Below are 10178 nucleotides of genomic sequence, written 5' to 3'. Positions count from 1 at the left end.
AATGGCTATGACGTCACAATGCCTATGACATAACAATGGCTATGACGTCACAATGGCTCTTACGGGACAGTGGAAATAAATATACTATCTCTATGGCATTGTGGGGCCTATCACGTTACGATGGCCGTGACATTATAGTGGCTATGCCATCACAATGTCTCTGACATCATGATGGTTATGAAGTCAACGGCGATGACATACCAATGTCTATGAAACTACAGTGGCTTTGACCTTACAGTAGATATGATGTTATACTCGCTGTGATGTCACAATGGCTATGACATCACAGTTTCTATGACATCGTAGTGGCTATGACATTCCAATGGCCATGAGATCACAGTGGCTATCTAGCTACAATGGCTATGCCATCAGAGTGGCCATGACTTTATAGTAACTCTGACGTTGCAATGGCTCAGACATCACAATGGCTATGACATCAAAATGGCTATGGCGTTAAATTTGCAATGACTTAAATATGTCTGTGTCATTACTGTGCCCGTGACGTCACAATGGCTGTGACTTGATCGTGGCTATGACGATGCAATTCCTGTGGCATTGTAGTAGCTGTGACTTTCCTATCGCTATGAAATTAAAGTGGGTATGACGTCACAATGGCGCCGTCATCACTATGGGTATGACTTGATAATGGCTGTGACATCACAATTGCTATGAAGTCACACTTGATATGGCTTCACGTTTATGTGATGTCAAAACAGCCATGATGTTAAAATTGCTATGTCACAACTGCTACAACGTCACAATTCCTATGGCGTTGCAATGGCTGTGATATTATCATGACTATGACGTTATAAAATCTATGACATTAGAGTGGGTAGAACGTGCCAGTGGCTACGAAATTACAATGGCTCTGATGTTATGATGGCTATGACGTGACGATGGCTATATTGAAAATGGCTACGCTGACACAATGGCTACGATATTACAAATATTATTACTTTCCGATGTCTGTGACCTTACAAATGCTACGCCGTCTCAATGGCTGTGACAGGATAGTGGCTATGAGGTTACAATGGCTATGATATCACAATGGGTCTGAAGGCAACATGGATATGGCACTAGAGTGGCTAGGCCATTACTATGGATCTGAGGTTTCATTGCCTATGACACTACAGTAGCTATGATATTGCAAGAGCCAGGACATTCCAGTAGATATGATGTGATAGTGGCTTTGACATCACAAATGGTATGAAGTCACAATTGACAGGCCTTCACAATGACTATGATATCACAAGGGCTCCGATGTTCCAATTGCTATGACGTCACAATGGCTATGACGTCACAATGGCTATGATAATACAGTGGGAATGACTTTACTATGTCTATTGCATGGTAGTGCCTAAGATATTACATTGGCTTGACATTATAGTGGCCAGGACGTCACGGTTGCTGTAACGTCATGATGGCAATGACATCGCAATTGCTATGAAGTCACAAATGGCATGACTTCACAATGACTATGACATCACAAGGGCTATGATGTTACAGTGGCTATGATGTCACAATGGCTATGAGTACACAATGGCTATAACGGTACAATGTCTGTGATATTATTGTGACTATGACTTTACAAAGGCTATGACATTATTGTGGTTATGACGTCATAGTAGCGATGACGTTACCACGGCTCTGATGTTTTCATGGCCATGATGACGACGGCTATGATGACAATGAGTATGCCGACACAATGGCTAGGATATTACAAATGAGATGACTTTACAATGTATACGATATTACAAAGGTGACGACGTTTCAATGGCGATGACATTAATGTGGCTATGAGGTTTCAATGTCTCTGACGTCACAATGCCTATGACATAACAATGGCTATGACGTCACAATGGCTCTTACGGGACAGTGGAAATGACTATACTATCTCTATGGCATTGTGGTTCCTATCACGTTACGATGGCCGTTACATTATAGTGGCTATGCCATCACAATGTCTCTGACATCATGATGGTTATGAAGTCAACGGCGATGACATAACAATGTCTATGAAACTACAGTGGCTTTGACCTCACAGTAGATATGATGTTATACTCGCTGTGATGTCACAATGGCTATGACATCACAGTTTCTATGACATCATAGTGGCTATGACATTCCAATGGCCATGAGATCACAGTGGCGCTCAAGCTACAACGGCTATGCCATCAGAGTGGCCATGACTTTATAGTAACTCTGACGTTGCAATGGCTCAGACATCACAATGGCTATGACATCAAAATGGCTATGGCGTTAAATTTGCAATGACTTAAATATGTCTGTGTCATTACGGTGCCCGTGACGTCACAATGGCTGGGACATGATCGTGGCTATGACGATGCAATTCCTGTGGCATTGTAGTAGCTATGACTTTTCAATGGCTATGAAATTAATGTGGGTATGACGTCACAATGGCGCCGTCATCACTATGGCTATGACTTGATAATGGCCGTGACATCACAATTGCTACGAAATCACACGTGATATGGCTTCACGTTTATGTGATGTCACAACAGCCATGATGTTAAAATTGGTATGTCACAATTGCTACAACGTCACAATTCCTATGGCGTTGCAATGGCTGTGATACTATCATGACTATGACGTTATAAAAGCTATGACATTATAGTGGGTAGGACGTCCCAGTGGCTACGAAGTTACAATGGCTCTCATGTTATGATGGCTACGACGTGACGATGGCTATATTGAAAATGGCTACGCCGAAACAATGGCTACGATATTACAAATATTACTTTCCGATGTCTGTGACCTTACAAATGCTACGCCGTCTCAATGGCTGTGACGAGATAGTGGCTATGAGGTTACAATGGCTATATCACAATGGGTATGAAGGCAAAATGGATATGGCACTAGAGTGGCTAGGCCATTACTATGTATCCGAGGTTTCATTGCCTATGACACTACAGTAGCTATGATATTGCAAGAGCCAGGACTTTCCAGTAGATATGATGTGCTAGTGGCTATGACATCACAAATGGTATGAAGTCACAATTGACAGGCCTTCACAATGACTATGATATCACAAGGGCTCCGATGTTCCAATTGCTATGACGTCACAGTGGCTAGGACGTCACAATGGCTATGACAATACTGTGGGAATGACTTTACTATGTCTATTGCATGGTAGTGCCTAAGATATTACATTGGCTGTGACATTATAGTGGCCAGGACGTCACGGTTGCTGTAACGTCATGATGGCAATGACATCGCAATTGCTATGAAGTCACAAATGGCATGACTTCACAATGACTATGACATAACAAGGGCTATGATGTTACAGTGGCTATGATGTCACAATGGCTATGAGGACACAATGGCTATAACGGTACAATGTCTGTGATATTATTGTGACTATGACTTTACAAAGGCTATAACATTATTGTGGTTATGACGTCATAGTAGCTATGACTTTACCACGGCTCTGATGTTTTCATGGCCATGATGACGACGGCTATGATGACAATGAGTATGCCGACACAATGGCTAGGATATTACAAATGCGATGACTTTACAATGTATACGATATTACAAAGGTGACAACGTTTCAATGGCGACATTAATGTGGCTATGAGGTTTCAATGGCTCTGACGTCACAATGCCTATGACATAACAATGGCTATGACGTCACAATGGCTCTTACGGGACAGTGGAAATGACTATACTATCTCTATGGCATTGTGGGGCCTATCACGTTACGATGGCCGTTACATTATAGTGGCTATGCCATCACAATGTCTCTGACATCATGATGGTTATGAAGTCAACGGCGATGACATAACAATGTCTATGAAACTACAGTGGCTTTGACATCACAGTAGATATGATGTTATACTCGCTGTGATGTCACAATGGCTATGACATCACAGTTTCTATGACATCATAGTGGCTATGACATTCCAATGGCCATGAGATCACAGTGGCGCTCTAGCTACAACGGCTATGCCATCAGAGTGGCCATGACTTTATAGTAACTCTGACGTTGCAATGGCTCAGACATCACAATGGCTATGACATCAAAATGGCTATGGCGTTAAATTTGCAATGACTTAAATGTGTCTGTGTCATTATGGTGCCCGTGACGTCACAATGGCTGTGACATGATCGTGGCTATGACGATGCAATTCCTGTGGCATTGTAGTAGCTGTGACTTTTCAATGGCTATGAAATTAAAGTGGGTATGACGTCACAATGGCGCTGTCATCACTATGGCTATGACTTGATAATGGCCGTGACATCACAATTGCTACGAAGTCACACTTGATATGGCTTCACGTTTATGTGATGTCACAACAGCCATGATGTTAAAATTGCTATGTCACAACTGCTACAACGTCACAATTCCTATGGCGTTGCAATGGCTGTGATATTATCATGACTATGACGTTATAAAAGCTATGACATTATAGTGGGTAGGACGTCCCAGTGGCTACGAATTTACAATGGCTCTGATGTTATGATGACTACGACGTGACGATGGCTATATTGAAAATGGCTACGCCGACACAATGGCTACGATATTACAAATATTATTACTTTCCGATGTCTGTGACCTTACAAATGCTACGCCATCTCATTGGCTGTGACGGGATAGTGGCTATGAGGTTACAATGGCTATGATATCACAATGGGTCTGAAGGCACAATAGATATGGCACTAGAGTGGCTAGGCCATTACTATAGATCCGAGGTTTCATTGCCTATGACACTACAGTAGCTATGATATTGCAAGAGCCACGACTTTCCAGTAGATATATGTGCTAGTGGCTATGACATCAAAAATGGTATAAAGTCACAATTGACAGGCCCTCACAATGACTATGATATCACAAGGGTTCCGATGTTCCAATTGCTATGACGTCACAATGGCTATGACAATACAGTGGGAATGACTTTACCATGTCTACTGCATGGTAGTGCCTAAGATATTACATTGGCTGTGACATTATAGTGGCCAGGACGTCACGGTTGCTGTAACGTCATGATGGCAATGACATCGCAATTGCTATGAAGTCACAAATGGCATGACTTCACAATGACTATGACATCACAAGGGCTATGATGTTACAGTGGCTATGATGTCACAATGGCTATGAGGACACAATGGCTATAACGGTATAATGTCTGTGATATTATTGTGACTATGACTTTACAAAGGCTATGACATTATTGTGGTTATGACGTTATAGTAGCTATGACGTTATCACGGCTCTGATGTTTTCATGGCCATGATGACGATGGCTATGATGACAATGAGTATGCCGACACAATGGCTAGGATATTACAAATGCGATGACTTTACAATGTATATGATATTACAAAGGTGACGCCGTTTCAATGGCGATGACATTAATGTGGCTATGATGTTTCAATGGCTATGACGTCACAATGCCTATGACATAACAATGGCTATGACGTCACAATGGCTCTTACGGGACAGTGGAAATAAATATACTATCTCTATGGCATTGTGGGGCCTATCACGTTACGATGGCCGTGACATTATAGTGGCTATGCCATCACAATGTCTCTGACATCATGCTGGTTATGAAGTCAACGGCGATGACATAACAATGTCTATGAAACTACAGTGGCTTTGACCTTACAGTAGATATGATGTTATACTCGCTGTGATGTCACAATGGCTATGACATCACAGTTTCTATGACATCGTAGTGGCTATGACATTCCAATGGCCATGAGATCACAGTGGCTATCTAGCTACAATGGCTATGCCATCAGAGTGGCCATGACTTTATAGTAACTCTGACTTTGCAATGGCTCAGACATCACAATGGCTATGACATCAAAATGGCTATGGCGTTAAATTTGCAATGACTTAAATATGTCTGTGTCATTACGGTGCTTCCCGTGACGTCACAATGGCTGTGACATGATCGTGGCTATGACGATGCAATTCCTGTGGCATTTTAGTAGCTGTGACTTTTCAATGGCTATGAAATAAAAGTGGGTATGACGTCACAATGGCGCCGTCATCACTATGGCTATGACTTGATAATGGCCGTGACATCACAATTTCTACGAAGTCACACTTGATATGGCTTCACGTTTATGTGATGTCACAACAGCCATGATGTTAAAATTGCTATGTCACAACTGCTACAACGACACACTTCCTATGGCGTTGCAATGGCTGTGATATTATCATGACTATGACGTTATAAAAGCTATGACATTATAGTGGGTAGGACGTCCCAGTGGCTACGAAGTCACAATGGCTCTGATGTTATGATGGCTATGACGTGACGATGGCTATATTGAAAATGGCTACGCCGACACAATGGCTACGATATTACAAATATTATTACTTTCCGATGTCTGTGACCTTACAAATGCTACGCCGTCTCAATGGCTGTGACGAGATAGTGGCTATGAGTTTACAATGGCTATGATATCACAATGGGTCTGAAGGCACAATGGATATGGCACTAGAGTGGCTAGGCCATTACTATGGATCCGAGGTTTCATTGCCTATGACACTACAGTAGCTATGATATTGCAATAGCCAGTACTTTCCAGTAGATATGATGTGCTAGTGGCTATGACATCACAAATGGTATGAAGTCACAATTGACAGGCCTTCACAATGACTATGATATCACAAGGGCTCCGATGTTCCAATTGCTATGACGTACAAGGGCTAGGACGTCACAATGGCTATGACAATACAGTGGGAATGACTTTACTATGTCTATTGCATGGTAGTGCCTAAGATATTACATTGGCTGTGACATTATAGTGGCCAGGACATCACAGTTGTTGTAACGTCATGATGGAAACGACATCGAAATTGCTATGAAGTCACAAATGGCATGACTTCACAATGACTATGACATCACAAGGGCTATGATGTTACAGTGCCCATGATGTCACAATGGCTATGAGGACACAATGGCTATAACGGTACAATGTCTGTGATATTATTGTGACTATGACTTTACAAAGGCTATGACATTATTGTGGTTATGACGTCATAGTAGCGATGACGTTACCACGGCTCTGATGTTTTCATGGCCATGATGACGATGGCTATGATGACAATGAGTATGCCGACACAAAGGTAGGATATTACAAATGCGATGACTTTACAATGTATATGATATTACAAAGGTGACGACGTTTCAATGGCAATGACATTAATGTGGCTATGAGGTTTCGATGGCTATGACGTCACAATGCCTATGACATAACAATGGCTATGACGTCACAATGGCTCTTACGGGACAGTGGAAATGACTATACTATCTCTATGGCATTGTGGGGCATATCACGTTACGATGGCCGTGACATTATAGTGGCTATGCCATCACAATGTCTCTGACATCATGATGGTTATGAGGTCAACGGCGATGACATAACAATGTCTATGAAACTACAGTGGCTTTGACCTTACAATAGATATGATGTTATAGTCGCTGTGATGTCACAATGGCTATGACATCACAGTTTCTATGACATCATAGTGCCTAGGACATTCCAATGGCCATGAGATCACAGTTGCTATCTAGCTACAATGGCTATGCCATCAGAGTGGCCATGACTTTATAGTAACTCTAACGTTGCAAAGGCTGAGTCATCATAATGGCTATGACATCAAATTGCTATGGCGTTAAATTTGCAAAGACTTAAATATGTCTGTGTCATTACGGTGCTGCTCGTGACGTCACAATGGCTGTGACATGATCGTGTCCATGACGATGCAATTCCTGTGGCATTGTAGTAGCTGTGACTTTTCAATGGCTCTGAAATTAAAGTGGGTATGACGTCACAATGGCGCCGTCATCACTATGGCTATGACTTGATAATGGCCGTGACATCACAATTGCTACGAATTCATACTTGATATGGCTTCACGTTTATGTGATGTCACAACAGCCATGATGTTAAAATTGCTATGTCACAACTGCTACAACGTCACAATTCCTATGGCGTTGCAATGGCTGTGATATTATCATGACTATGACGTTATAAAAGCTATGACATTATAGTGGGTAGGACGTCCCAGTGGCTACGAAGTTACAATGGCTCTGATGTTATGATGGCTACGACGTGACGATGGCTATATTGAAAATGGCTATGCCGACACAATGGCTACGATTTTACAAATACTATTACTTTCCGATGTCTGTGACCTTACAAATGCTACGCCGTCTCATTGGCTGTGACGGGATAGTGGCTATGAGGTTACAATGGCTATGATATCACAATGGGTCTGAAGGCACTATAGATATGGCACTAGAGTGGCTAGGCCATTACTATGTATCCGAGGTTTCATTGCCTATGACACTACAGTAGCTATGATATTGCAAGAGCCATGACTTTCCAGTAGATATGATGTGCTAGTGGCTATGACATCAAAAATGGTATAAAGTCACAATTGACAGGCCCTCACAATGACTATGATATCACAAGGGTTCCGATGTTCCAATTGCTATGACGTCACAATGGCTATGACAATACAGTGGGAAGGACTTTACCATGTCTATTGCATGGTAGTGCCTAAGATATTACATTGGCTGTGACATTATAGTGGCCAGGACGTCACGGTTGCTGTAACGTCATGATGGCAATGACATCGCAATTGCTATGAAGTCACAAATAGCATGACTTCACAATGACTATGACATCACAATGGCTATGATGTTACAGTGGCTATGATGTCACAATGGCTATGAGGACACAATGGCTATAACGGTACAATGTCTGTGATATTATTGTGACTATGACTTTACAAAGGCTATGACATTATTGTGGTTATGACGTCATAGTAGCTATGACGTTACCACGGCTCTGATGTTTTCATGGCCATGATGACGATGGCTATGATGACAATGAGTGTGCCGACACAATGGCTAGGATATTACAAATGCGATGACTTTACAATGTATATGATATTACAAAGGTGACGCCATTTCAATGGCGATGACATTAATGTGGCTATGAGGTTTCAATGGCTCTGACGTCACAATGCCTATGACATAACCATGGCTATGACGTCACAATGGCTCTTACGGGACAGTGGAAATAAATATACTATCTCTATGGCACTGTGGGGCCTATCACGTTACGATGGCCGTGACATTATAGTGGCTATGCCATCACAATGTCTCTGACATCATGATGGTTATGAAGTCAACGGCGATGACATAACAATGTCTATGAAACTACAGTGGCTTTGACCTTACAGTAGATATGATGTTATAGTCGCTGTGATGTCACAATGGCTATGACATCACAGTTTCTATGACATCGTAGTGGCTATGACATTCCAATGGCCATGAGATCACAGTGGCTATCTAGCTACAATGGCTATGCCATCAGAGTGGCCATGACTTTATAGTAACTCTGACGTTGCAATGGCTCAGACATCACAATGGCTATGACATCAAAATGGCTATGGCGTTAAATTTGCAATGACTTAAATATATCTGTGTCATTACGGTGCTTCCCGTGCCGTCACAATGGCTGTGACATGATCGTGGCTATGACGATGCAATTCCTGTGGCATTTTAGTAGCTGTGACTTTTCAATGGCTATGAAATAAAAGTGGGTATGACGTCACAATGGCGCCGTCATCACTATGGCTATGACTTGATAATGGCCGTGACATCACAATTTCTACGAAGTCACACTTGATATGGCTTCACGTTTATGTGATGTCACAACAGCCATGATGTTAAAATTGCTATGTCACAACTGCTACAACGACACACTTCCTATGGCGTTGCAATGGCTGTGATATTATCATGACTATGACGTTATAAAAGCTATGACATTATAGTGGGTAGGACGTCCCAGTGGCTACGAAGTCACAATGGCTCTGATGTTATGATGGCTATGACGTGACGATGGCTATATTGAAAATGGCTACGCCGACACAATGGCTACGATATTACAAATATTATTACTTTCCGATGTCTGTGACCTTACAAATGCTACGCCGTCTCAATGGCTGTGACGAGATAGTGGCTATGAGTTTACAATGGCTATGATATCACAATGGGTCTGAAGGCACAATGGATATGGCACTAGAGTGGCTAGGCCATTACTATGGATCCGAGGTTTCATTGCCTATGACACTACAGTAGCTATGATATTGCAAGAGCCAGTACTTTCCAGTAGATATGATGTGCT

This window comes from Myotis yumanensis, unplaced genomic scaffold, assembly GCF_028538775.1.
Source record: "Myotis yumanensis isolate MYYU_CA2020_CCGP unplaced genomic scaffold, mMyoYum1.0.hap1 SCAF_26, whole genome shotgun sequence".
NCBI classification, from domain to species: Eukaryota; Metazoa; Chordata; class Mammalia; order Chiroptera; family Vespertilionidae; genus Myotis; species Myotis yumanensis.
Note: the sequence above shows the minus strand (reverse complement) of the source record.